We start from the raw sequence: 15,294 nt of genomic DNA on the forward strand, positions 1-15,294 counted from the left end.
ATACAGCAAAGAAAAGAGGAAATGCAGCGCAGCGCTAGCCAGAATCAGTCTTTTATTTCATTTTTGCAACAGTCAGACATAAAAAGCCCAGCCAGAGAATAAAGGTTTGTGTAGGAGGCAGCCAGATATTAGGTGTTAGCCTGGGATGAGCTGACTCACTCATGTAATGACAATTAAGTACTGTGTTAAGTGACTGCTTCTGATTAAATGCCACAGTGCCAGTGCTATTCTGATTTGCACCCACTGTGTGAAGAATGTCTTCCAATGAATATGTCCATGACATTTTTAAACTAGAAGCTGAACCTCAGGGACAAGAGTTGCACTGCTTTAGTCACCAAGGATAATGCTTTAAAAGTATCTTCTTCTACTTGGGAGGGAAATCCCCATACCAACAAAGATAAACTGCTCACACACGGCCAGGCAATTAGCGGTTCTTCCATGTCTATCTCCCTTGCACTGGAACCATCAGCACCCATTGCCACAATAGGCACAGCAACTGAATTCCTAAAGAGGCCCCTAAGGGCTGCCTGAAGCTGTGGAAAAAGGTTTAAGCTAATCTTTGCTGTGGGCTTTCATTCTCCTCTCCCAACCTGCTGCAGAAAGCATGCAACATGTAGTTAGTGAAGCAAATGTGTCAGAATAGCTTGCAAACTAAGCATGCTCAGTACTTTTGCCTGCTAGACAAAAGTCAGATCCTGCAAAATGGGAAACCCTACAGAGAGTGCTTGTAGTAACTGCTGCAGAGCAGGAGCGAGAGATAGGACACAGAGCAGGTAGGAGGCTCTGTGTTTTAAGTCTCTGTTGCTTTCACTGTGGTTAGAATTTGGGATATCTCAGTTGCTTATAAAATGTAAAATCATAGGAATCATAGAGGAATCGTAGAGGTCAAAATGAGCACTGCTGCAGGAACTTCTTACGGTTGTATGCAGGGAAGGTTTCTCAGGAGGTATCTCTCTGGGCTTTCTCTGTTTCTTACAGACTTTTCATGAGAGTCTATTGCTGGCAACTTCCAGAGATGGGGACGCTGACCCACATGGAACTTTTCTTTGACTTTTATTCTGATCCAGCACAGCTGTTCCTAAAAGTCCAACAGAAGGACAGCTGCCTCCCCTGCCTTCATCACAGCACCACCCCAGGAGGTGTGTGTTGCTGAGGAAAGAGACTGCATTTCACCAGGTTCATGACACTGGGACAGCAGCTGTGACAACACCATACCCTTCCAGATAGACCCTGTCCTTTTCAAGCATTCTTTTCTATGCCAGCGTTACAGCTCCTGCAGTATGCCACAAAGTAAAAACAGGTTGAAAGTCAATATAAATGACAAAAGAAAACCATTCGGGTGTCAAGCTTTCCCGATAGTTAGGTACTCTGTAGTTGAAACTGTTGGGAGTACAGCAGCTCATCTCACAACACTGCGTGAGAATCACCAGTGCAAAGAAGCAGAGAAGCACCGTTGTGCCCCTACAATCAGTTTCTTCCACCATAGCCTCATACTTATAAAAATTTAAATGCTAAGACATCAGAGGGCTTGATCTGACATTGCAGATGAGAGAGGACCTTGAATTTAATACAGAGCATAGCAAGCAACATGCTGAAGTAACAGTTATGCCAATACATCAACGTCATACATGGTAACTGCCCCAAGGGTGGAAGGTACTAGAGCAGAAAAGAGATTACCAGGGCCTGAAATTCTGTTTCTTCAGGATATCTTTTATGCCACAGTCAGTGTTCCTGGGCTGACAAGAACAATAAAGGGTGGTAGGTTACCTCGCTCTTGTCAATGGAAAAAAAAAATCTAAGAACAGCACAAGCTCCACACGTTTATGTCTCTCACCAAGAGGCCGTCGTGGGAAGGCTGCTTGGAGAGCTGGACCAGCAATAAGAGAACAGTTGACCTTCAAAGATAACACTCTAATTATCTTTTCATCCACCCTGAACAAGAGTGATCTGTATTTTCTCAAGGAGCAGTGTTCATCATGTGGTTATTTTTAGTCATATTTTTTCTTGTGAATTCCAATCTTCCAGCTCCTTTTAAACAGTTTCTAGTGGGTGGGAAAAGCAACTACAAGCAAGTAAGCATTTTCAAAGTCTAGAAGAGCTGCTTCACCTAGAGTTCCCAGTTAGATCTTGTGCAGAATAGAAGATTTGCATCAGACAAATCTCCCATATCCAACCTTCATTTTCACATATTGAGTTAATCTGAGTCAATTCCAGTGGCAGAGACTGCTCATATATAAACAAGTAAGAAAATGAGCAGAGCCCTATTATATTATTTACGAGGTGTTAAAACATCACACAAAGATTTACGCACAAACAAAGGAGAAAGTCTCTGCCCTTGAGATCCTAATCTAATTTCAGAGAGATTGTACATTCCACATGCATACAGAGTGGTGGTACACGTGTGGAGAGCCCACAGATTATTTCATTGAGTATCATAAAAGGCTTAACTTGACACATTGAAAAAAATCAATTTGTAATAGCTTTTTTTCTCCGAAAAAAAAACCAAAATTGCTATTTGTGCTACTGTGCTGCATTACCTATAATCATGGTTTCCCATCAGTACCAATACTGCTTCTGTCTTCAGTTCTGATTTTTACATGACATTCATTGGCCTTAGCAATAAAAGATAGAATGATTTTTTGAATTCACAGGGATTAATCTGTGGTACTCACAGGGACAGCTTTCCATACAGCCTTAAACTCTTCTTAAGTAGTGTCTGGATTAACATAATCAAGAACAGGATCTGAGGCTGGGGGATTTCGTGGTAAATATAGCACAGGTTGAGAAATGAAACATCAGTGAGGTATGGGAATGTTGGCCAGATAGGGAATACCAGAAACCATCAGAAAAAGAGGAAGCCCTGCATTACAAGAGTGTAACCAGACTGCCTTACTTAGCCTAGAAAAGAGGAAAGGGAGAATAACCAAGTTTGGCAGGCAGGTGTCAAAGTCCCATGAAAGAGAACATACTATGTGTTTGCACTCAGTAGTCTCAGGCAGAAAGGAATCTCCTATGATTCGATGTAGTTTAAGTTTCAGGGACTGGAATAGAATTTGAGCTCTGCATCATGACACAGAGTTGTAATCCAATGATTACAAGCACAGCAATGATTGTGTTCACACGTGCACTCCAGTGAACAGGTGGTTAAATTCAGCTCTGCTCTCCTTTCCACTCATATCCTGTTCAGCTAATGGAACATCTGAGCGGCGTTAGGATGATTCTGAGAAGGTCGGGCTGTAAGCCTGTGGAACTCAGCCGACCCTTATGCCAAAGATTCTCTACTAGAATTTCTATTTTGTGTCAGAAACAGTTGAGAAAAACACCTTGCCGACGATAGGCTCTATGTTTTCTATGTCACTGTGTGCAGAGGGGAGCCAGAAAGATTCCTCAATAGATAGAAAGGTATATCAGTGTTTCTAAAGTTCAAAGAAAGATCGTTTTATCTAGAGCAAAGCAAGACTAAGCTGTTGAGTTCACTGGGATAAAATCCATCCCTTTTCATCAAAAGCTGAACAAATTGAAAAAGTGACTACTAGCTTTCATACTATGCAAAAATCAGGCTCTTCTGTGCAATAACTGAACTACTAAAACAGAGACAATCCAGACTAGATGTTGTGAGTCATAGAATTGTAACTCTTATTTTGTCAGCAATGAGGTCCAGGAAGGGAAAGGGAGATGACAACTCCTCAATCTGCTAGAGGATGGTTAAAATCCACCAGAATCTTTGATGGCAAACAAGATCCCTAGAGCTTGTGTGACCTCAGAGAAGCAGACACTGGCACAATTCAGGGATAGAAGGAGATGGAGTTTTATCATAGTCAGGGTGAGGTCCTGGGCTGGATTGTAGAGAAGGTGTGGGAATCACTCTTTGTTGGATCAGAAAGACTAATGCTGATGAAACAAAAGACTGCTTGTATTACTGTCTACATTAAGTATTGCAGCAATGATTATGGACCTTTTATATCATCCACATCTGGAGGAGAAAGGCAACATGTAGACAATAGCACCCTTCAGTGAGGCAGTGATGCTTAGCAACTCTGTATTTATCAGCCTGGGTTTTAGTGCTTGCCCCTCCACGTGCACTGCTCTGGCTTACAAAGGAAGCTAGGAAGTAACTGATCCAAGAAGCCAAGTAAGGTACTTCTTAGAAAGTATGAGAATTGAAGTAGATTACTTGTCACCTCTTTATTTCTTGGTTTTGTTTTAACATAAATGGTTCAGACAAGCCACTCCTACCGTAACATTTACAGCCATTAATGAACTGCTGTAAACTTGAGGTAGTGTCTGCTTAGCAATGATCTATCACTTTTGACAGGCTGCCAGATAGCTTCTATCAAGACAGTTTTAAAATAATTACGAAATTATATACCCAACTGCAGATGGAGTCACTGCAGTAGATTAGTTCCTTCTTTGGGGGCAAGTTGGACAGAAATAGATGCCCAATGAAAAGAAAGGCACTTGTCTAGATTTAAAGAGCACAAGCAGACTTTAGCTGGCTAAACAGATATGCATACACATGCAAAAGGAGGTCTTAAGCAAAAAAAAAAAAAAAAAAGTCATATCCCTAAAGTACTCTGACATGACCTTGGGAGGAGTCATTTGGATGCAGGCTACATGCCAAAGAACATGGTCTCCTGACATGAAACAAGTTCTGATGAGTCAGGAAAGCTATAAGGTCACACGAAAGCAGTGATGAAGGCCTCCAGAGACAGCTCTGGTGGAGGCAGAGATCAGCAAAAGCCCTGTAGGGAACACAGCATGCTACTAACTGTTTAACTGTGAGAAGCAGATAGCAGATCGTGGCTTTGAATATCTTTCCAAGCAAGCCCAAATCACCCTCAGCACACCAACTAGAATGGTTCTTTATTTTTTTTAACCGGTATTCCTGAGATGCTTCTGATTTTCTGTGATGGCAGAGCAACCTTTCTTTTCTAAGCAAATTACAGTAAATTTCACTTGTGTGAAAACAGAAGTGTCAACAGGACTCTGGCTGTGGTTTTGGCCTTCCCATATTGCCGTATGAATATATACAAGAAAACAATAACTACGTTTTCTTAAATGCTTGTAGGCAAACTGTTGTTTTTGGGAGAGGTGGAAGAACACTGTGATTCAGTACTGGTAGTGTCATGGCATATAAACACAACTCTCACTGAGAGCATAACAATGGCTTTGTTTTGCTGTGCACAGCTGAGAAGGATCACCAAAATAAACCTGACTCAAACAAACCAGAAATGTTTTGTTTCTTGTCTTTCTTTAGTTACGTTCAGGGTATAATTGCACTGAAGTCCATCATATGTCATCTGTATAGGCTGGAAATTAATGTGATTATAAAGTAAGAGCTGTTTTGAACACAAATGATTATGTTTTTAACCCTTTTTTTAAGTAGTCATGTGATGAAAAGCCTGAAAAGAAGATGATGACAATTCTACATCTTCGTGGAAGTTAATGCAAGTTTTTACTTGCATGCCTGAATAAAAGCCCTGCTTGAAAAGAAAGAGAGACTGAAGCATACAGTTCTAAAAGCCAAGGTATTTCAGAGGAGAAAAGTCAGGTGTACATAATAGGAAGGGAGCAACAGGATTTCCAGTTTCCATAGAACCCCAGATCTTTGCAAATCCCCACTTCCCATCCCTTCTTTCTCCAGCTGCTACATCCTCACTGTAGAAATGACAACATGGCAGCTCACAGACACACCTTTGATTTGTTTATTCTGCAAACTTTCACACATGGAAGGGAAGATGTTTTAAATAAGGCAGTGTTTCCTCATATTCTTTTTCTAGACTCAATGTGAAAATATTGCAAGTCACATCTTCCACTATGAATCTGAATTCTCTCCCACTGCTTACTTCCCCTTTCATATTTTCTCATACGAGAAGTGATAAAATATCTTCAAAAGTTTCCTGTCCAGACATTAACTCTCCTGCTTTCCTTACAGGTGAACATTTCTTCCCCTTCTATGCTGTGGTATAATCTTAGCACAAGCACTGGTGATATTGGCATAGGAGTGATGACTTGCACAGAAATGCTCAGGAAAGGAGATGGTCACTAGAAAACTGTACTCAAGGACTGGTGTTTCTTCTTTAGCAGTGAAAAAGTTGGTATTTGCAATCTCAATTTAATCCTGCTGCAGACTAAGTTCCAGGAGTTTTCACTTCTGGGCTAATTAGAAGTGTAACCAACAAGAATAGTGCAGAATGCTGAGTTAATCTTGCCACCACAACATAAGAAACACAGATGTCTTCTTTCAAATAGAGTTTTAAATAGCATGATCATTATTTCATGTTAGCTATACATTAGGAAAAGTTTGCTGACAATACGAAGCTGAGAGGAGCAGCTGACACACCAAAGGCTGTGTTGCCAGTCAGCAAGACCTGGACAGGCTAGTGAGTTAGGTGGAGAGCAACCTGATGAGCTTCAACATGTGTCCTACACCTGGGGAGGAATAAAGTCATGTATCAGGATAGGTTAGGGGATGACCTGCTGGGGAGGAGCTTTGCAGAGGACTTGGAGATTCTGGTGGGCAACAGGTTGGCCACGAGTCCTTATGTCCAAGAATGCCAATGATATCCTGGGCTGCATTAGGAAGAAGAAGAGAGCAGCCAGCAGATTGAGGGAGGTGATCCTCCACCTCTACTCTGCCCTGGTGAGGTCACATCCAAATTACTGTGTCTAGCTCTGTGCTCTTCAGCTCAAAAAAGACAGGGAACCCCTGACAGAGTCCAGCAGAAGGCTACACAGATGATGAGGGGCCTGGAGCACCTTCCTTATGAGAAAAGGTTGAGATCTGGGACTATTGAGCCTGGCGAAGAGAAGGCTAAGAGGGGATATCATCACTGTTTGTAAGTATCTAATGTGCCAAAGTCAGGTCAGTGGGAGCAGACCTTTTTTGGTGGCATGTAGCAATAGAACAAGGGGCAACAGGCACAAAGCGCAACACAGAAAATTACATACTGACAAGGAAGAACTTCCTTCCGGTGAGGTTGACAGAGCACAGGAACAGGCTGCCCAGAGAGAGGTTGTGGAATTCCCTTCTCTGGAGATATTCAGACACATCTGGATATGTTGCTGTGCTACCTACTGCAGGGGACTTGCTTTAGTAGAGTTGGACTTGATCTTCAGAGGTCCCTTACAACCCCTGAAATTCTGAAAATGCTTTATAAAGGGGAAAGAAAAAAAAAAAAAAGAAAAAAAAAAAGGAAGAAGAAGAGGAAGAAGAAGAAAGTGAAAAAATGAGAGAAAAAGACTTATAGGCATAGTATCAACTTGTACTTGCAGCCAGACATATTGTACATGGCAACAAAACAGGGAGAGGGGATGCTGTAATTTATGGACAGCCGTACTGAACAAAGGCTGTAATGTCTTTCCACCAGGTTGCATAAAAGGCTAATTTGTAATGATTGGACCCACGCCCACACACAAGCCCACCCATGATTAATGAGCAAATGGTTTTCCACTTTCTGAAGCACATAGGCAAGTCACAGCAGGGGTGTAGGGACAGCATAAGTATCAAGCAATAAAAGCAGTGATTTATGCTCAGACATACATGAGCAGCTGCTGGTTCTGCTGTGCCTCCACCTGGATCACCACCAGCCACTGGATAATCCATCTTTCAAGTACCCCATCAGCACCTTCACCCTCTCCTACACTTCATCCAGATAACAACTGCCTCAAGTAGCATTCCTAAATTCTTCTCTAGACTGCTGAAATCTCCTTCTTTTTATTTTTTAATAGAAGTTTAATTTTTATGTGATCAAGCACCAAGACCAGACTTTAAGAAAAATCACTGCTAATCTGAATGCATGATCTAAGCCACCAGAGACAGCAAATCCATCACTACAAAAATCAAGAATTAGCTAACAACTAACTAATCTTCTGACAAGTGATTTCTTTATTGTTCTCATAAAAGTGACTTCTAAATTAATGAGAAATACTCTGGGTGTTTATCCTATTGAGATCTTTTTCCTGCCATAAAAAAAAATATTAATCATAGTTTAATTAATTATTTAATCGTGGCCTTTTTGCAAAGAAAAATCTTCTTGCAAATGGCTTTCACTACTGCACACTTAAGCAAAATCAGCTCTCCCATCTCATTTGCTTTAGTAGGAGATTAAAAGCCAAATTGCACTTTAATATTACATATTAAACAAATATACAAAGAAAGGCTCATCCAGGAGGAAATGGCAGGTTGGGCAGATGTGGCCTTATTTGCCTCCTACTGTTATCGAATAGAATGCGTGTGGGTCAGAACAGCTGGCCTGTGAGCTCCATGGGATCTCTCTTACTGAAAGGAAATACAGTTTTTAAGATTTAACACTTATGTCTTAGCAGAATTCTAAGCAAGTCTACAATAACACATAGTCAATTCACACAAATAGAAATGGCCAAAGGCAGAATCACTGATGAAATAACATGATTAGGAGAAAAGTGGAGCTTTTCGGTTTTGCTTTGATTCTTTCCATAGATAAATGTTGACCAATATAAATTGCAACTGCATCCCCACTACAGGTGAGCAGCTGAAATTTAACAACTCTTTTCATTGCTATATTTCTTGGCTTAGGTGCACCTTGAGAAGACACCTTCCTGAGCGTACCTAGAAACTGCACTGAAGCCATGAGATTGATAAGTAGCAGCAATGTTAAGTCTTGACTACAAACGAAGAGGATATGACAGATTTTTGTTATTGCAGAGGTGCTTTGGTGACAAGCTTTATGGAACAAGTGCATCTGAGGGACATTTAGGACAGGCAAAACAATTCTACCAACCAATAAGCTTAGATTACAATAACTCATGTTAAAGCTTGTCAGCATCCAAAAATACAACACTGTCTGAAAAATAAATCTATCAGCCTCATTCTTGTTCTCCTCCTCTTTAACTACATGAGCGCTGCCTCTCTTCTGAAAGGCAGAAAAAACAGTTCTTAGAAGAGCAGATCATTCAATAGGACACAAGATTGCCTTCTCACCTATTGCAATCCTCAGTTGCTTTTGGTGTAGTTTTATTTCCCTGATAATAAACACAGAGCAGATCCTTTCTCTGTACCTCCACCCTACCATTCACACCCCAGATGAAGCATTGAATCCCTGAAGTAGAGACCACCCAATACAGAAGGCAAAATGGAGACAGCTCAATTAATGGGCAGCCATATACCTTAAGATCTACCCATTTTTTCCTACCTCTTCACATCTCTTCCTCATTCATGACTCCAGGATCCCCCTGCATGATACAACCAGCCCTGCAGCACAGCAACTTTCTGACTAACCTCCACCTCAGCATCAGGAACTCATAATACTGCTCAGAATTGTCCTGGGTCTTTCCGCACTACTACTCCGCTCTTGTAGAGTATCACACAAGCACCAGGGCATGCTTCTCCTTACTTCTTTCTACCAGCAATGCTGCAACACCAGGGTACTCCAATCATGCAGTCCTGAAGATCAAATCTGGATTTGAAGATACTCCCTTTCCATATTGCAACAGCCTTCTAATGCCACTCTATGGCCTGAATCCCTCGGACAGAAAGCTATGAGGCATTTGTACTCTCTACCGAGATCTCAAGATCTGGGGAGTCAGGGCTGTATTTCCGTTCAAGCTCAGAGGAAGCACTGCACATGCTGGTGAGTAGTGAACAATGGATGCCTGTAGTGGGTGAACAGAGATGAAAGATTTAACACACATGCATTTATTTCAGAAAAGCCAGGTGATATCATTTTTAAGATATTTTAAAAACCTCCAAGCACTGCCTCTGGTGCTTCTCAAATTCAGTTAACACACCATTATTATGCATGTTTTTTTTCACATGGAAACCCATACTCACCACATCACACAGGGACTAGAGTAGCAATCTCTACCAGTCATCTTCGTAACATCAAGATAGATACATTCTGGGCCTCTCCTCCTAAGGCTTTCCACCTTTTCCCCTACCAGTGCTTTTTGTTTTCTCATCCTGAGCACCAGCTTCTGGATGCAACACATGGTATCTTTCACCTGAAGCAGATCTCCAGAGGAGGGGTTAAGAGGAATCATGTTACTCAGGAAAATCTCTCCTCTGTTTCCTGAAATCCAGTATGCAAAAAAAAAGATGGAATGTTAAGATGCTATTGAAAATAGAAAGCTTTTTATATGAAACTATTTCTCCTAGACTGACTATGGAAAGAATGTTTTCTACAACTAATAAAGTATACATACTTTACATACGCTTTGCAGTGCGTATATAAACAAGGAGCAATTCAGATAAAATTACATACAAGATATTTTATCATCTGCAAATTATCATTTTTAAGGCAGCTGTTAATTGATCTTCAGAATATATAAGATCATTTCTGTTCCTTAACATAATATTTCATTAGTGTGTTAAGATAATATTTATTGGGATGCTGAATTTGTTTTTTGAAAGATGTGTCCCCAGAAATATGTATTTTTTTCATTGTTCCTGTACGCCTAAGTACTGCTTTTTTTCTCCTTAGTTTATGTAGAGTCTTGTAATAATAAGTAATAATATATTAATTCTAATTTCAACATTTTATTTTTTGGCTGATTTTAGAGCTGTGCTATCAGAAACATAAAATGCACAAACATATGTCAGTATGCAGATCAGCTTCATCTGCAGCCCTATGTACTTCATTTGTTGCTTCAACTATTATTTGTTATTTCATAAATACATATAGATTTAGAATCCATGTGCTAACTAACTTGTGGATAACACCTTTTTCATCCTTAGAAAAAAATAAGCAACATCCCCAGAGAGAGAGGGAAGGAGACATCATGGGAGGACTAAAGGGTAGCAATTGCTTTTGTGGGAAAATGGGGGGGCAGAGCTATCTCGGGAAGTAGGAAGGGGAAGAAAAAATAGAGAAATGGGGCTGTGGCAACTCAAACTGCTGTTGATATTTTAAGTCTAAAGAAGAAAGGGAAAAACAAACAGCTGCTCCCTCATGATGCAAAGGATTCCCCTTGCTCAGAAGCAATGGCAGCAGCACACCCAGTGCCGCAGTGGGCCATCAGCAAGTTGCCCAGACAGCATGCTGCTCAGAGAGCCAGCTTTCATCTCTTCTGGGATAGGGCGTGATGCAAGTGGTCTTACCGAGCCATCCTGCCCCACACATGCAATCAGCTTGAGCACCACAGATTGTTCTCCAAACTTATTTCCCTATAAGTATGCGAAAGAAACAGCTTGAGGTCTCATCTTCAGTGAACTTACCAGCACTAAGGTTGAGAAGATCCAACAGGCTGATGCTATGATTCACTCTGACCTAGTTTTGATTAAGATGTTTTAACAGAAAGTTAAGGCCTAATGTGACCAGTTCTGGACTCCCCAGTACAACAGAGACATGGATATAATGGAGAGAGTCTGGCATAGGAACACAAATTTTAAGAAGGGACTGGAGCATAAGGAAAGGCTGAACGAGCTGGATAAATTCATCCTGAACAAGAGAAGGCTCAGGGAATGTCATCATTGTCTATAAATACCTGAAGGGAGGCTGCAAAAAAGATGGAGCCATGCTCTTCTCAGTTGTGTCCAGGGACAAGACAAGAAGCAATGGGCACAAGCTGAAAGGCAGAAAGTGCTGTCTGAGCATGATTGAATGCTTTTTCTCTCAGAGGGTGACCAACCATTGCCACAGGCTGCCCAGAGAGGATGTAGAATCTCCATTGGAGATGTTCAAAATAAATGGCCATGGTCAAACACCTCTAAGTTTCCTGCTTGAGTAAAACTAGATGACCTCCAGAGGTCTCTTCTACTCTCAGCCATCCTGTGTCATTTGCTTGCCACACTATGATATGGAGACAACAGGTATGTCTACACTATCATATCTGTTAGGGTGCACAGTGGCGTATTTTCATGGCTTGGGTTGAAAAGGACCAGAGTGGAGCTGCCTAACTTCATGCACTTCTCTACCTGGCCATTTATATCCCGGTTTTAAGCTAAGGTGCCAGGCGGAGATGTGGGGAGACTAAAGAGGCAGAACCTGGGATTGAACCGCAGGTACCAAACCGGAAAAGGTGGCCAGACAGTAACCTCCTCCTCAGCCCTCTCCAGGGATTTATACTGTGTGCTGTATGAAAAAGTACTTCCCTTTTTATATGCACACTTCCCATCTTCATTTCTTCATGTCTGTACAAGAGCTGGGCGCAGAAGACCCTCCGTATGCCTCCATTTCTCCTAAAAGGAAGACCCAGAAAGCTCATAATACGCTTCGCCAGCCTGTAGCAAGGGTCAGTGGAAGAAAAGGTAAAATTCATAAGTCAGAGTCCTCATAGCCAGTAGGCCCAGTTCACTTACACCTTCTGAATGCTATGCTGATACTGAAACACAGGTGCTTTACATGAGCCACACTTAAGAAACATAATAAATGATCTCTCTCCACTTGAGGATAAAATTCCTACAGATGAAACATCCAATCTTCCAGCCAGCATTTCAGCATTACTTTTAAAATGTACCTTCCAGTTCATAATAATAAATGGAATATGCTTTCAAAATTAAAGCACCTGAGTAAAAGAAATGCTCACATCTCAAATACAAATTCAAGTAGGTGGGCCTTATGAGATGGAAGAAATACTGTAGGCAGCATAGAAAAAGCTCTGAATGTTTCTGTATCTTAGCATACTGTGAATCTTAGTCAAGAAAATGCAGTGCTTCTCCCAGAAAACGTATGACCTGAAAAGATCCATCTGTCTTCATACAGGGTTTTCCTAATTTAATTTTAATTTTTATCAAGCTCAATTACATATGCATTTTGTTTGTCATTAACGCAGTTCAAAATGTACCAAGTATATTAATGAGAGGATGGAATGAAGAGTTTTTCGGAGCAAAAAAACACAGGAAGTTGGAACACACCCAGTGAAAGGTTAAAGGTTTGATGTGAGGAATTTCTATTGTTTATACACGCATGTATTCTTTTGGCTAGGGTGGTGCACCTAAATGGTGTTCTTGCTTCCTCTCGCTGCTCAAGGCCTAACAACAAAACACAATTAGAGGTAAAAATCATTTTCTGGCTTGTTTCTTATCTCTGAAAAGTCTCTGAAGTTCTGGGGCTAAAATACATTTCACACGCTTTGCAATCAATCTAGTCTGGCTGCAGAATTAGGTCCATTCAAATGTCATTTCATAAAGGAAACAAACAGTTCTGATACAGATGCCATACTTAAGAAATAGCCATGCAGCCTGGGACTCTTTACAGGGAAAAACCTGGAATTCAGGCATCAACTCTTCTCAGAGCAGACTCTTCCTGTGGCAGAGAGCTTGGACACATTTTCTGCCCACACATAGCTGTTCTTCATGGCTCCTGCGACCTGAGGGAGAGAGGGGTCATACACAACACCTGCAGAGGACAGCTCATGTTGTATATCCCTCTTTGCATTTACATACCACTTGCTACACTTCCAGATGGGAAGAGAGTGATTGCTAGTGCAGTCATCTTTATAAAGGGAACAACACCTGCTGCAGTCTCCCAAGTCGCTGGCTCACACAGCTGACACCAGCATTTCATTAGCACCGTCAGAATTACAATGAGTGACAGCCAGAAAATCTTTGAGTACTTCAGCAGGGTAGCAGTAGAGCTCTGATTAATATTTAAGCACCCATGTTTGCAGAAGCAGCGTTTTATTTGCTTTGAAAATACTTTTCATTGCAGTGCGGTCTGGCGTTCATAAGGGAAAATAGAGCTGTGTGACATTCATGAAGAGTCCTGTGCTGTCTTTTCATCATTCAAGATATTTTTCACAACCGTATGAATGCATCTCAGCAACTCACACTGTAATTGAACTAGCACTGCTGGATTAAGACAGTTTTCCATTTTTAATGCCTGGCTGCTGAACCAATTTACTCCGGGACTTATCTCTCAATGGAATACTATGGAAATAGAAAAATTTCAGCTTGGAGCTATTGGCTGTCAGGGCTGGAACAGCAGGAGATTGTGCTCCGTGATTTCCCTCTGTTTCAGTCTCATTGTCACAAACCACACCAGCTTTGGGGGAAAAAAATTGCTCCTAAAGTTTTGAACTATACCTTTGTCTGCAGCAAAGAAAGATAAAACTGAGGTGCAGGTAGGGTAAGGCACTGAAACCATTTCATTGGTTTGGGTAGGAATTTCAACAAGCTGAAGTGAACCTTTCCCAAAACGGTAAATGGTCTGAGTTCAAATGTGGAAAACTGTAGACATGAAGTATTAGGTCTGAAAGAAAAATTAATGAGCTGTTGAGGGCAAACTGGAGCACAGCTTAGAACTAGCAGGACTCTTCCTCAATGGCACTTATACCATAAATTTCTCATGATCTTGACTGCTATGCAAACCTTGGGAAACTTTCTTAGTGAGCTGAAGGAGTTACAGAAATAGACTTTAAAGAAGAATCAAAATGATAGATTTTCACCATCAGCGCCAAGATTGCTGTACTTGTAGACACTGTCAAGGCAGCAAAAATGCAGTGAAATCTAATGGAGAAATCCTGTTTCTGAGTCAGGTCTATGTCAGGTGATATATGTGTAAATTTAAGAAAGAATCATCTTAGGAGTGCTGCAAGCTTGTGTATTTCTTTTGTAAATGGGAAGGACTTCATTCACTGACTCTGGCCGAACTGTAAAGAGCTAACATATTAAACTGCAATTACTTCTGATAAGTGATATTTTTTAAATAAAAACCTGGAAATGTTATTCCTGATTCAGAGCCATATGGATCCTTCTTCAAAGATAATGGAATGATGTGAGCATGCCCCTGACTGGGAATAGACTTGGTGTAAAACCAGACATGGAATTTCTTTGAGTTAAAAATCATCTAGCTCCAGCCCCATGCTATGGTCAGGGCTGCCACCACCAGCTCAGACTGCCCAGGGCCCCATCTAGACCTGGTCTTGATCATCTCTCAGGATGGGGCACCACAGCTTCTCTGGGCACTGCTTCACTGCCCTCTGACTGAAGAACATCTATTCTGCATCTCACCTCTTTTAGTTTAAAATCATTCTCCCTTGTCCTATCACTACCACACAGGATAAAAAGTCTGTCTTCCTCCTGAGTATAAGCTCCTTTTAAGTTTTGGAAAGCCACTTACGTCATATGAATCTAGGGCTGGAATTCTACAAAGCGGCTCTGCAACAGTTTGGAAAATGAACCTCTTTAATCAAGGGGTTGATTTTCTTATGATGGTTTTTATCTGTTTTAATTTCTTGCCAATGGTATATCTGTCTACCACATGAGTTTTCAAAGTACTTTCGCAATGCTTACCTTCCCAAACCTGAAGGTGATTTCACGTATCTTAAAGTACCGCACATTACTGCTAAAATGGTAGCTGAAATTATATAATTCAA

General features: G+C 41.1%; 1 long non-coding RNA gene across 1 annotated transcript; it reads right to left on the bottom strand.

Annotated features, from left to right (window-relative positions):
- Positions 1–9,506: 9,506 nt before the first annotated feature.
- Positions 9,507–12,037, bottom strand: LOC122155203. The gene is made up of 3 exons (XR_006167167.1): positions 11,464–12,037; positions 9,812–10,049; positions 9,507–9,633 (listed from the first exon to the last, which is right to left on the bottom strand). It is a non-coding gene; the product is annotated as an uncharacterized LOC122155203 (long non-coding RNA).
- Positions 12,038–15,294: the final 3,257 nt, after the last annotated feature.

Source organism: Centrocercus urophasianus, unplaced genomic scaffold (genome assembly GCF_019232065.1).
Source record: "Centrocercus urophasianus isolate 14NV4802_14NV808 unplaced genomic scaffold, USGS_Curo_1.0 seq_11, whole genome shotgun sequence".
Taxonomy (NCBI): Eukaryota; Metazoa; Chordata; class Aves; order Galliformes; family Phasianidae; genus Centrocercus; species Centrocercus urophasianus.